This window comes from Dipodomys ordii, unplaced genomic scaffold, assembly GCF_000151885.1.
Source record: "Dipodomys ordii isolate 6190 unplaced genomic scaffold, Dord_2.0 Scaffold160, whole genome shotgun sequence".
In the NCBI taxonomy this organism is placed as follows: Eukaryota; Metazoa; Chordata; class Mammalia; order Rodentia; family Heteromyidae; genus Dipodomys; species Dipodomys ordii.
In genome coordinates, this window is record NW_012267376.1 from 562,862 (window position 1) to 563,304 (window position 443).

A 443-nucleotide genomic window follows, 5' to 3' on the forward strand; every position below is an offset into this window, starting at 1 on the left:
CCAGTCATGGGGCCTGAACTCTGGGCCTGGGCGTTGTCCCTCAGCTCTTTAGCTCAAGGCTAGCACTCTACCACTTGAGCCACAGCACCACTTCTGGCTTTTTTCTTTTTTTATTTATGTGGTGCTGAGGAATTGAACCCAGGGCCTCATGCATGCAAGGCAAGCACTCTACCACTGAGCCACCTTCCCAGCCCTCCCTGGGAGGGTTAATCTCCAATTAACCCCCAGAAAACCAGAAGTGGCGCTGTAGCTCAAGTGGTAGAGCCTTAAGCTGAAGAGGTGAGAGACAGTGCCCAACCTCAGAGTTCAAGCCCCATGCCCGGCAAAAAAAAAAGAAAGAAAGAAAAGCGTATAGAACTAAGTTGCATACATCTTAAGAGTCAAAACAGACACATGTATGAAATAGTATAGAACACAGAAATGACAAGGGAAAAATCTAGTTC